This window comes from Spinacia oleracea, chromosome 5 (genome assembly GCF_020520425.1).
Source record: "Spinacia oleracea cultivar Varoflay chromosome 5, BTI_SOV_V1, whole genome shotgun sequence".
In the NCBI taxonomy this organism is placed as follows: domain Eukaryota; kingdom Viridiplantae; phylum Streptophyta; class Magnoliopsida; order Caryophyllales; family Amaranthaceae; genus Spinacia; species Spinacia oleracea.
Genome location: NC_079491.1, coordinates 87759200 through 87772854, shown reverse-complemented (window position 1 = coordinate 87772854; position 13655 = coordinate 87759200).

Below are 13655 nucleotides of genomic sequence, written 5' to 3'. Positions count from 1 at the left end.
CTTTATAAGCTTCTGGTAAGATCATCTAGTTGAAAAAGAATGTTCAACATAAATAAATGGTAAGAACTTTGTTGGAGCTGAGTGACATTGGACATGTCCAACAAAGTATAAAAGTTAACACTAAAGAAGTCAATTCTTAAGACTATAAGAAAGGGTACAAGAAATAGGAAAACAAGGAACAAACGAAAGGAATTTACGATTCCGTTTCTACCTATAAGTTTATGTTTAAAGAGAATTGACCTAGCAATCAAACTTCCTTGGTATCATATACCGCTTGAGGTTCTTACTTTGGTAATAACTCAAACAATGGAAGCTAGGCTACACTAATGACCTACAAGTGGGAAGTGAAGCATGGCTTTGCTACATTAGTTGTAGGGTCATCTAGTTTGTTTTAAGTCCTTTCAAGGCTGGAACTTAATGGCTATTTTGTTCCATAATCAGCATACCTAAATTTCTATTTTCAAACACAGAAAGACCACATTCAAGAAAGACAAAAACAATGTTTGTTTGTTATTTGAATGAAATGGTCATTTACGGGTTGAGTCAATATGCTTGATTAAAATAAACAACACTTTAACAATAAGACCTTTACTAGGTTCAAATCAATCTCTTGATTTGAGTTCCACTAATCTTTGGCATTGTTGCTTAGACCATGTCAACAAGTTAACATTCAAAAGCTCTATTTTAATGGAATTTTGAAAGTTGATTGACTTCTAGATCAATTCAAGACAAGCAAGTCTTACTTGTTGAAAGTAACAAAAGATATGAACTATTGTTTGAACGCCTAGACAATAGAGTTCAAAGCTAAAGAAATATTTTATGACTTTATTATATCACCTGGATTTGAGTGAATTTTTGTTTATTTACTCAATGTGATATAAGTTTGAATCTGTTTGACTAGTTCAAAGATTCAGAAGTATAAAATCCACTTGGCAAGAAATCATAAAGATCTAGGTTAGATCATGTTGATTATTACTTAAGTCAAGAATGATCATCAACGATTGTGTGTTGTAATTTCACGATCTAGATCCATAAGATATGGCATATCTACGTTGGAATGATCGAAGTCAATTAGTACTTGATTCAATCAATGATGAATCATGAAGACTTTTCCTATAATTTCTAAACAAAATGCTCAACTACCACCAAACTAAACCAATATGCCAAAGCTATTGAAAAGTAATTTCAGAATATCTTTTCAATAATAATACATATCTAAAGAGTTGTTAAACTCAATGGGAGCTTAGTGTTTGTTATTCAACAAACTAAGGCCCAAGTGTAGATATATGTTTCATTGTGATTTATTCAAATGAGACACAAGGGTATTGTTTCTACCACGAATTTTTTAGAACATAATGTTTGTTTGCTCGAAATAATGTCCTTTTGGAGATTCGTTTCCAAAATGACAAGTGGGAGAAAATAGACCTCGAAAGTCTTCGAGGCGAACAACAAACATAAACGGACGTTCCGGAGGCTTTTAGAAGTTCTTTAGAAAATCCGAACACTTATTCTTTAAGGACTTTAGAAGTGGCTTTAAAGAATAGACATCTCTTAGAAGACTTTACAAGTGCTTCAAGGAGAACAGAATATTCAAAGGACTTTCAAGTAGGTTATTGATATTCTATTGTTTGATGTTCTATACCTAAGTAGGCATAGAGTTCAAGTCACTGAAACTATGAGATTGTTTTATTAGATAGTGAAGAAACATAGAGTTCAGGTCAACGAAACTATGAGATTCTTCTATTAGATAGTGAAGAAACCTACAACTTGCAGTCAAACTATTATCATGTAGATTAATGAGTTTGTGACTTGTAAGGAAGCTATGACGAAACCTATATTTCATAAAATGGTTAGAGGCCATATATAGACTCAATGTTTTAAATGGTTAGAGGCCATAAAACATACTCAATGTTTTGATGACAAAATTGAAATTTTGTTGATTTGCAAGAATGGTTTACACCTATTGGTTGCAAATTGGTTTTAAGCATAAAAACTATCAAAACATGAAATTGTGTTCACACACAAAGCTAGATTAGTTGCTAAAGGTTACAAGCAAATTCACGACGTGGATTGTGTTGAAACCTCATGCATAATCATAATGCTCAAGTCTATAATTCAAGCTATGATTGCATATAAGTATATATAGCAATTGGATGACAAAACGTATTCCTCAATCAAATTTTGGAATAAACTATGTACATGGCATGTCATAGGATTTGTGGATCCAAATAAATACTTGAAAAGGAAAGCTAGCTTATGAAATCTAAGTACAGATTTAAGCAAGCAATTGGGAACTAGAACTATATTTTAGTGAAGCTAATAAGTATTTTAGTTTCATAAAATGTACACGAATCTGATAGATATATAAGAAGTTTAGTGGGAGTACGTAAAACATAATTGGTCCTATGTGTATCACACACATATCTCTCTATTGTGAAATAACATTCAAATTAATTCTAATGACTTAGATTTAAATTTATTCATCAATGATGGACCAAGGCGAAACTTAGTACATATTGGGTATTAAGATCTATTTACAAAGATATTATAATATTGTTTTGGATTAAGTAATGGTATTTACTAAATCAAACACGAAAGACTCCTTAGGACATATTTGACCCATATGAATAAATCTAAGTAATGAATGTTTTGAACTATGTATAAGCATTTACTAAGTTAAACATCAAAGGGTCTAAATGAGATTCTTCACCTATATTATATATTAAAGAATTTAGCTGGATTATGTATCTACTGAAACTGAATGAGCTAAAGTTACATGAATAGAATTCAATTGGGAATTATTCTGCAAAAGAATTTGTCATGTATGATATAATATGGGGATCGCCAAACACGTATCGTATGACTTTAGGCATGACGAACATATACCAATTTCTATTGATATAAGTAAAGATCAACTAGATTGAGATCAAGAAAAACTTATGGTACTTAAAAAGGTACATAGGAATAGTTCTTGATTCAAGGAAATAAAGATATGCTAAATATTGATGCTACACGCATAAACATTGGCAAAGGATCAAGCAAGATTCCTTTGGAGTTAACCATTGGCAGGGACGAGCTAAAGAGCATCGTGTTTTGAAATGGCAATATGGATTAGAGACCATGAGTTGTTGCGTGGGAAATTAAATATTAATTTCTATGTTCTAAGATACAGATGGAAAGTATTCCACATATCTATGAACTGCTTGGGTAGGTAATTCCAAACAGAGCATCACTAGCAACCTATACAGTTGAAGTAAAAGTACTTATTGCCTAAGAAGCAATAAAACAAGGTTGTTTATGTTAAAGAGTTCTTCTCTGAACTTGGGTGGATCAAATGTCTACTGGCTTAATGGGTTTTCATTGCAAAATGCGTAGAACCACTCTTGTAGCAAGAAAGACTAGATAACAAAATAAACATACTCAAAAGATCTTATCATCTATCTCGAAAAACATTCGATGAAAAGGATATTAACATTGGCAAAGCATGATGACTAAACCTATGTAACAAGTGAGAAGCAACGGTCACATTGTGGCACTGGAAATCAAGCATAGCATTGAATTCCATGAACTGTTTTAAAGATGGGTTAAAGGCCCATGGTTCTAAAACATTCGGGTTGAACATTTATCATATATGAAATGTAATTTCATATTCCATTTAATCTTGGTTTAGTATTAAATGATGAGTCCCTTCAATTTGACGATATATTCAAGATAGACTGTTAGGACCAGTCCTGTGACTAAGAAATGTCTATCAAGTGAACTTGAATGTCAAAAGTTGAAAAAAGGTCCCTGGTCGGAGTTTTCTATAAAGGTGGACGCATAGAAAACACTAGACGACTAGAATGCAAGATGACTAGTAGTTATGTTTCTTGAACTATGTGGACATGGCAATGTCACAATCATTTGCATAGATACTTACTTTGAGAAGACTAGTATCGGACAGACCTATGAAACTTTACTTTAAGAGATGAAAATTTGTCATAAGTAAATTTCATTAAAATTATTAGACACTAATCCTCAATACCTGAGTGATTTGAGATAACTTGTTTGAGAACTGGTTACTTTGACGTTGTCAACCGTCGCACCGTAAAAGGAGGCTATAACGGAAACGCTCGGGTAATCACCTATCAAACGAAAATCTAATCTCAAGATCGCAAGATTAGGATTGTCCTCCCATAAATCGGGATGAGATGCTGAAAGTTGTACAAGGCCACTCGGAGAGCTAGAATCTGTAAAATGCATGGCCGTGCTCAGATGAATCATAGGCTATGGTTATCTGTTTATTTGATCAATTGAACTCTGAAACCGAGAAATACCTCAGGACATAATAAGGATGACAACTCTTACCTTATGTTAATGAGCAAGCATCAAGCGACAAAGGAATTAGGAAATACACACTTGTCCCTAAGGACAAGTGGGAGACTGGAGGAAATAATGCCCTTGATCCAAGTATGCATTCAATGGTAAGTCTAATAAATGGGGTTCAGTATTAATTAATTAAGGAAGTTAATAATTCAGTGAGATCAAGTGAACTGTATGCCTAGCTAGAGGCCGCTTCATTTCAAGTGGAATTAATAATATTAATCAACAACTTACTCTTGACTGATCCCGTAGGGTCACACAAATAGTACGTGAACGGATCAAGTATTTTAGTGAATTAGATACTCCATTTATGGATATTCGGAATTGACGGATCTCGGTTCCAGTGGGAGCTGAAATCGTCAAAAGGCAAATTATGAATACTCCAGAAACAATGATATTGCCGGAAACGGAAATATGGATCGTATCGAAAATATAAATATTATCCAAGTCGTAGATGTTGCCGGAAACGGAAACATGGTACGTATCGGAAAATATTATCGGAAATGGAAATATTGCAGGAATCGGAAATATTGCCGGAAATGGTAATATTGCCGGAATCGGAAATATTATCGGAATCGGAAATATTAAATATTTGTTCGAAACGGAAATTAATTCTGGAATCGGAAATATTAAATATTGTTCGAATCGGAAATGAATTCCAGAATCGGAAAATAAATCGGAAGCGCACCGTACGAAATAAACATCGGACGAGCTTGCTAGACGCAAGACCCAACACAAAGCTAGGCCCGCGCCTAGCAACAGCAACAGCTCACCCAACCAAGGCAAGGCCCAGCCGAGTACAAGGCAAGGCCAGGCCAGGCCCAGCCAAGGGCGAGGCAGAAGACTGGCGCGCCCATCGCGGGCCGCCTACCAGCGCTGATGGGCCGAGCCAAACCACACGCGCGGACAACGCCCCTTATGGGTTGTTCGTGTGTGTCGTTGTGTTCGTGCATGCTTCGAATCCTTAGGCGTTTAGGATTTGTCCGATTTGATTATTTTCCTAAAACTACTAGAGTTAGTTGTTTAACTAAATACTAAAAACAAAGGTTTAATTTAAGTCTAATTCTAATTGATTTAGATAAATTGAATCCTAGTAGGTTTCTAGTTCCGATATTCCCACCATATAAATAGTGGATGAATAATCACAATTTATACATCATATTCTCAAGTATTCATATAGTTTTAAAGATTAAACTAAGTTTAATAATTTGCCAAATAATTAAGTACGAATAACATAAAACCTTAGACTAAATTCTAGTTAATTGAATCTAAGGCGGATCCAAACGTGGTGTGGACTATCTACGGAGGGACGACACTTGGAGTCCTAAACTTGTTCTTGTTTGGTTCGGGAGCAGCTAGGGAAGGCACGCGTCACATGTATGTATCCTAGATTATGCTAATTGACTATGTGGCAATTAATTTGGATTCCTGGCTTTATGGTTTTTCTGCATGAAATACATGTTTTATATTTGTCATAACCTAACATCATCCTCCACAGATACTCCCACGGGAGGCGACTGTAGAATGCCTCATATCACTGGACTTATTACCAGTTGCGTTGATGGTACGGAAACTGTTGGAATTGCAATTGCCGATTGCTGCTTCCTACTTTCCGCTGACTGCGGTGTTGTTATTATCTTGACTTTTCTTGGATTTCTTACTGTTTTCCTTCGCTGAGAGATCCATGTTAGCTAATAGGGATGGAAATTGGGCGGTGCGGGTACGGGGACCCCCTACTCCGCACACATACCCGCCAAAAAACTTTACACCCATCACCTACCCGCCACCCGCATCGGGTATAATTTTCAGGTCCACACCCGCCTAGATGGGTAAATTCCTATAACCGTACCCGCTCCACTACCCAAGTGGATATCCACCAACCGCTACCCGCCTGCATTATACTATAATAAATAATATAATATCTTGTTTCTATCCTTTTTTTAACATTATAATAGGCCAATACATAACAAATTGGCAAATATCCAAGATCCAATGATAAAACATATTTCTCAATGTTTCTAAACTAAAAATAAAACAGCGTTTTAAGAACATTCTTAATTAAATTAGTAAATTACATAAACACGACAAATGCCAAAAATTAATAACATCTCCATAAATTACATAAAAGAAATACACAAATTGTTATAAAATCAAATCAGATTGTTGAGGAGGTGCTACACTGCTACTAACGATATGATATCACCATGACAAAGCTTAGGTTCAGACTTAGAGTTGTGCCGCTTCAGTTTCTCCCAATTTAGATAATATCAATTAATGCTTAAAAGGTTAAAGAATTATGATCAAGGAAATATCAACTCTCACAATATTTCACCGAAGTACAAAACAAATATTTCTTGGCTCATTCATAGTCTAAGGGTCTTTGTGATTTGCACAGTAAAAAGAAATACGAAATATATACTCGAATATTGTTATAAAATCAAATGCATCTCTTCAAAAAAAGTGAAAAACGTACATCCTCTACTACTCGTATCAACCCTAATTTCACCAAATCCTAATTTCAAACAGACCCTAATTGGCGCTAGTCTTTCACCAAATCAACAAAAAAAACCAAGAAAATCCAGAAAAATCAAATCAACAAAAAAACACAGAAAAGTCAAATCAACAAATAAAGAAAAAACCCAGAAAATCAACAAAAAAAACGAATAGGAAGTAATTACTAGTAATTTAAAAAAAAAAGAATTGGTAAAACTTACCTTGAGGTGTAAAGTGAGAGATGAACTCTGGGTAATGGAGGTGGCGCAACTGCGGCTCGACGGAGGACGGAAGGGGTAAGAGTCTAGGAGAGAGTAGTAGATTACAGAGCAGGAGAGAGAGAGACAAAGATAACATTGAAAACTGAAGAGAGGGACGCCTGAGTGTGTGATTATTGACTAGGGTTTTCCATCTAAATGAGTAAATGGGCCTATATTCATTTGGGCTACAACACTAAAAATTGTAAACATAAAATTAAAGCAGATGCGAGTGTAAGGTAGGCGAGCGGTTAGGAGGCGAGGGGGTAGGATGCGGGGCGGGGCAGATGGGTATTGAGCGGGTATGACCTTAAACCACTACTTACCCACTACCCATGGCGGACATGGATTTTCATACCCACACCCGCTTACTACCCGCCAAAGTTGTACACATCTCCGCCCAACTGGGGCGGGCTTGGTGCGGTATCCGCAAAATTTTGAAAGAAATAATGCCCTTGGTCCAAGTATGCATTCAATGCTAAGTCTAATAAATGAGGTTCATTATTAATTAATTATACAAGTTAATAATGCAGTGAGATCAAGTGAACTGTACGCCTAGCTAGAGGCCACTTCAGTTCAAGTGGACTTAATAATATTAATCCACAACTTATTCTTGACTGAACCCGTAGGGTCACACAAATAGTACGTGAACGGATCAAGTATTTAATTGAATTAAATACTCGATTTATGGATATTCGGAATCGACGGATCTCGGTTCCAGTGGGAGCTGAAATCGTCAAAAGGAAAATTATGAATACTCCGGAAACAATGATATTGCCGGAAACGGAAATATGGATCGTATCGGAAATATAAATATTATCCAAGTCATAGATGTTGCCGGAAACAGGAAACATGGTACGTATCGGAAAATATTATCGGAAATGGAAATATTGCCGGAATCGGACATATTGCTGGAAACGGAAATATTGTAGGAATCGGAAATATTATCGGAATCGAAAAATAATTCCGAAATCGGAAATATTAAATATTTGATCGAAACGAAAATTAATTTTGGAATCGGAAATATTAAATATTGTTCGAATCGGAAATGAATTCCGGAATCGGAAAATTATTCGGAAGCGCGTCATACGAAATGAACATCGGTTGAGCTTGCTAGACGCAAGGCCCAGCACGAAGCCAGTCCTACGCCTAGCAAAGCCCGCGCGCAGCAAGGCAGCAAGGCAACCCGCAAGCATCGCAAGGCCCAGCCAAGCAAAGCGCAAGGCCAGGCCCCGCGAGGCCAGTAGGCTGGCACGCCCACTCGTGGGTTGCAGCGCTGCTGGCCCGAGCACTCCGCGCGCGCGCCCAGCATCCCTCGTGGGTTGTGCGTGCGTGTGTGCGTTGAGTTCGTGCATGCATTGAATCCTTAAGCAATTTGGATTAGATTAAAGATTAATTTCCTAAAACTACTAGAATTAGTTGTTGAATTAAACATTAACTTAATAGTTTTAATTAATATCTAATTCTAATAAGATTAGATTAATTGAATCCTAGTAGGTTTCTAGTTCCGATAATCCTACCCTATAAATAGGTGATGGCATTCACAATTTATAATCAATCAATTCAAGTATTCATATACTTTTAAGGTTAAAACTAAAGTTAATAATTTTCCACAATTATAATCGAATAAACATAAAACTTTAGGCTAAATTCTAGTTAATTGAATCTAACGCGGATCCGAACGTGCTGTGGACTATCTACGGAGGGACTACACCTGTAGTCCTAAACTTGTTCTTGTTCGGTTCGGGAGCAGCTAGGGAGGGCACGCTACAAATGTATGCATCCTAAATTATGCTAATTGTTATGTGGCAATTAATTTGGATTCCTAGCTTTATGGTTTTTCCGCATGAAATATATTTGTCATAGCTTTATGTTTTATATTTGTCATAACCTAACAGTGGTATCACGAGCCTCTAATTAATTCCATAATGAATTATACTTAACATGGTTAAATTTTATAAATTTGCAATGAACTAAAGGGGTGATTAATTTCATTTTTTGTAATTAATTGCAATTTCCTGCGATTATTTAATTATATGTTCGCAGAATTTTCGGCAGTTTAGTCAATAATGGTTGGAATCGTATAATTTTATAATGAATTTCGCATATAAATGGCGTTTTAAAATTTTGACTAAAATCGAAGATTTGGTGCGCAACTCAGAATTCCCAAATTCGAAGTCTAACTATGACTTTTCGGAGGTTTTAGTTTTTCGAACGCAAAATTTGTATTTTTTAAGATGTTAAATTAAATATTTGCGATTCTTGTTTGTAAATCTTGAATCTATGATTGACCTACTGTATATGTTTAAACAATTTTAATGCCTAAGCTTGTTAATTATACAACCTAATTTGTAATTGTAATTAATTTGTTGAAATTCGAATAATTTAGAATTTGATTTGATTTTCATAATTAATTGACAATTTAATTGGGAATCCATGATTATAACCACCATAAGATATGTTAAATTTGGAAAATTTTAAAATTTTATGACCTAGATTTGAATCCATGAAAATAAACTTGATCGGAAATTAATTTGAATAATAAATTTTCGATTTTTCGCCATAAATTTATGAAATTAATATGATTTATTAATTCGTCTATAAATTTAAATTATAAAGTTTTGATTTTTTAAAAACCGCTCACGAATCTTGCACGCACAAAGCAATGGACGCTAAGTGTTACCCTTAAGGGGTGTTGTATAGTGCGGGCATGCGACGACGAGCAAGGGAGCTCGTCGCCCATGCGGTACGTATGCAGCGAGCAAGCATGTGGCACGAGATCACAAGGCAGTAGCGCTGCGTTGCGTCGAGTGTTGTGACATGCATGGGCAGATGGGGCGAGAGGCAAGGCACCAAGAAAGTAGGCCGCAACGCGGGCAGCAAGGAAGCCTCGCCAAGCGAGCATTGCCTCGCCAAGCGAGCATTGCCTCGCCACAAGCAGCGAGCTGCTGCTGCGCGTAGGCTTGGCTCGGCTCGTGGCTGCTCGTGCCTTGCTGTGCGATCAGTCGAGTGGGGCGATGCTGCCTCGTGGACTCGACGGGGCATGGGCGCAAGCCCATGGCCTCGTCTTGACCCGATTGATTCGTTTTAATTTAATTTTAATTTTCAGTTGGAAAAACTATTTTAATTAAATTTAAAATTCGTAATTTAATTTTTTCTCGGAATTTAATTTTGAATAATTTAATTATTATAAATTTTATTTATACTAATTATTTTACTAAAACTAAAACCTTGATTAAATTTAAATTAATTAATTTAATAAACTGAAAATAAATTAAAGGATTCAGATAATAATTTGTATGAGCTTTAAATTTTAATTAAATTTGTATGTTTCCAGTTAGACTAGGAAATACAATTTTATGTTTAAAATTAATAAAGCATGTAAATTTCATGGTTTAAGTGGGAGCGTTTTAGTCTTAAACTCTTGATTAGGTCTACATTCCTTTAAGGTTAAAACAACGCGATTAGAATTAATAAGGTTTGAATAATTGGTTGATTATTGGAAACCTTGATTAATTGATGAAAATATTTATGTGATGCATAATATGTTCTACTAACCAGCTATGTGGGTCACTCATTGATAAATGAATGGGTGAATGGTATATTATAATTGTACTGTTTTGCAGGTTATGGAAAGTGACTAGTGTGGCCCAAATAGGATAGAAAATATGGTCTGCGTACCATTAATTTGAATGTAATATTGGTCTAAAGTACCAAATTTTATTGCTTTAAATATGGTCTGCGTACCATCAAATAGTTGTAATTAATTTAAATTATAGCTTATCCTATTTGGAGAAAATGGCGCCTCCCATGGTGAAATTCAAGACGTAGTTTCCAATCCATTTTCAAGACGGAGTTTGAAGTTGAAGCTTCAAGATGAAGTCGGGCCATACTAGATCACAATTATATCTTATGCATGCTTTAATCTATTTATTGCTTTAAATATGTCTTAATTATGCATGAGATTATGGCTTGATTATGTTGCATGATTAAGGATTTTAGTTCGCTTAAAATCTAACCAACATAGTAAGAGCCTTACGTTCCAAACTTTAAAAATTGAGTTAAAAGGTGCCATGCCAAAATAACACGTACTTGGATAACCTTTACATCAATCTTAGTAATAGTTTTCCGCCTAAGAGAGGTGTTACTTATTGATCCTAAAGGAATAAGGTACACAAATAATTGTGAGTACATGTTAGTTTTGGTGAAACTCAGCGATATAAGTAAGGAGTCCTTTTATGTCGTGGCAAATGAGATAGGTTTACATAATAAGTGCTTAGACGTACCTATCAACCAAGAGTAGTTTCTAGACTATTAACAAAGGCATTGCTTACCTAAAATATTTTAGAATTGAGTCTAAATATTTAATGTGCTTAATTCTTCAATGATTTAAGGGTCTTGGAATCATTTTATTCACACCTGCCGGAACACATAATTTGAATAAAATGCTTAATAAATGATAAATTATGCATGTATGCTAGAATTAAAATTTATTAAGAGAAACTGTGAATGGTTATTTATTTGTTTATTCTTTTTCAATTGTAGATTTTACTATGGCAAACAACAATCAAAACATCATCTTGGGTTCTGAGCTTATGGTCAAGCTGAACCTAACAAATTTTCTTGAATGGGAAGCTAAGCTATTTGAAGTAGTCAGACTCAATGGATTTGAGTATGTATTGTTCAATCCAATGCCAAGCTAGTATGCCATAGACATGACCCCAGAAAGACATGCCACCTGGGATGCGGATCTCAAAAAGGTTATAAGTCTCATGCTGAACAATATCCCTGATGAATGGGCTAGGAACCTTTTATGCTCATCAAGAATCTAAGGGATATCTGTCGTGGAAACACGGAGGATAGAGACCTAAATGTCCATGAGTTGATTGAATCAATGTCAGGCCTGAAGGTTAGTTCTCATAACAGATGTTTTAGGATGGAAGTCCAAAAAACACATGTTCAGGTCCTTCGCACTAAACAGAGGGTGGGAGTTCCACTAAGGTTCCATGTAGACCTTATGCTTTCATTGTTTGATCGCTTAAGTCTTCTAGGAACACCAATAAGCGAAAGGATGACAGTCTCTATCTTGCTTAATTCACTGCACAGTGGGTTTGGTCTCTTTAAGCAACTATACCTAAGTGAACCAAGAGAAGAAACAGTTGCACAGTTTGTTCACCTGGTCAAAAAGGCTGAGATAATACTCGACTGTGAAGCCAAGGATTTACTCAAGGCTAAAGGGAGACCCTTCAAGAAAGGTGGAAAGTCCAAGGGCAATGCTGAGTCAAGAAAGAAGACAAAGCAGGACAAGTCCACATCAAGTTGTCTTTATTGTGATGGAATTGGCCATTACAAGAAAAAATGTCTAAAGCTTAAGGAAGATCAGAAGAACGGAATAGTCGTTCCATCTTCAGGTATTTTCATTATAGACTGTATACTTGCTAATTCAACTTCTTGGGTATTAGATATAGGTTGTGGCTCACACTTATATTCCAATTCGCAGGGACTAAGAAGAAGTAGAAGGTTAAGGAAAGGTGAAGTCGACCTACGAGTGGGAAATGGAGCACCGATTGCTACATTAGCTGTAGGAACTTATTATTTGTCGTTGCCCTTTGGGCTAGTTTTGGAACTGGAAGAATGTTTCCATGTTCCAAGTCTTACTAAAAACATCATTTTTTTTTCTTCCTTAGATGCTAAGGGATTTTCCTTTTTTAATAAAAGACAATAGTTGCTCGTTTTATTTTAAAGAGATGTTTTATGGATCTGCTACATTAGTCAATGGACTTTATTTATTAGATCACGACAAACAAGTTTATAACATAAATACCAAAAAGGCCAAAAAGAATGATTCAGATCTCACCTATCTGTGGCATTGTCGATTAGGCCATATAAACATAAAACGCATAGAAAGACTTTCAAAGGAAGGAATTCTAGAACCATTTGACTTAGAGGATTATTGTACGTGCGAATCATGTTTACTTGGGAAAATGACAAAGAAACCTTTCTCTAAAGTTGGAGAAAGACCAACTGAACTATTGGGTTTAATCCATACGAGTATTTCCTTCACTATCCCTAGTGGATTCGCCACTGTGAGGGGGTCGAAAAAGCACGAGGCTAATGCGTGACCTCGTCCCTCGTGGGTGTGACGCTTCTTTTTGTCAAATCAAGTGTAATTGGATTTCCTGTGAGTTTACACCCAGTTGACTAGTAATATAAGAGTCGCCATTCAGTTTTTAACGACAATGAGAAAAACTGACAAAACCCGGTTATCGTGACATAAAGGGAGTGCAATTATGTTTGACCACGACGACCGTAGGTTCCCTTGTGATCCCTGGTAGTGGGGATCGCTCAACCTACACCCGCAGGGTAGAGATTGAAGGTTCGGGGGACTGTAACTACCGAGAGGAGTACTCGCTCTTCGATAACTCCAGAGGCAGGATATCCTTACTAGCTCAGCATAAATAATTGAAGGGACATACGTTAACTATTAAACTAATCTTAGTTGACTTTATCAATATGCAACATATAGTACTAGATCGAACGCGA